The sequence below is a fragment of the Seriola lalandi genome, unplaced genomic scaffold, assembly GCF_002814215.2.
Source record: "Seriola lalandi dorsalis isolate HSWRI2012SDOR001 ecotype SW California unplaced genomic scaffold, Sedor1 jcf7180002054656, whole genome shotgun sequence".
In the NCBI taxonomy this organism is placed as follows: domain Eukaryota; kingdom Metazoa; phylum Chordata; class Actinopteri; order Carangiformes; family Carangidae; genus Seriola; species Seriola lalandi.
In genome coordinates, this window is record NW_019525209.1 from 139,624 (window position 1) to 140,496 (window position 873).

The following is an 873-nucleotide window of genomic DNA, read 5'->3' on the forward strand; positions in this document are numbered from 1 at the left end:
TCGTCTCTCTTGCACTGTGTTTACCTTTGCATAAACCACAAGTTACAGTAGGCCTTCTTCTTCACTTGAAGTTCAATCTACTGGATTCTGCATGTAAATGATGTAAAGAGGAAGGAAGTTGGATGTATTTTTAACAGCTTGAATTCTGTCCTTTGCTTCCAGTTTCTTTCTGTATTGCAGGTTGAAGTGTTTGATGTGACTGATTTACTTCTTATCTGCAGATTTGTTTCACTGTTTGAAGTCACACAGAGATGAGAGGAGCAGCTCAGAGCTTAACCGCAGCAGCGAGTGGATTTGTCGTCGTCATCCTTCTCGCTGTGCCAGGTCTGTCTCTTATACACATCTAGGATTAAAACATTTCAAGTCTTTCATAAAAATTTGAAATAAAACTGTAGCGGAAAAAAAGAGGAAAAAGTTAAACATGATTAAAATTGATTTAAATTGTTTTAATGGTTTTTAAAACTAGTTTACATTCTGATGAATGAAGTTATAATGATAGCAATTTAATTCAAGTGTAATTCACCTGCCACTTTCAGACTCTTTACCTTTACGCCTGCCTCCTCCGTTTTCTGAGAATCGTGACAAAAACCAAACATCATGAGCTTCAACTGTTGTGTGTGCGTGTGTGTGTTTATTTTCCTAAACAGAGTGAGGACACTTTCTGACACACCTTAAAAAGGGCTGTTTGAAGGTTAAGACTTGGTTTTAAGGTTCAGGTTAGAATTAGGTTTAGGTTAGGATTAGTTTCAGGGCGCGATGTTTAAGGTTTAGGTTAGGGGCTAAGGAATGCATTATGTTAATGAGTGTCCTCACAAAGATAGAAGTGTGTGTGTGTGTGTGTGTGTGTGTGTGTGTGTGTGTGTGTGTGTGTGT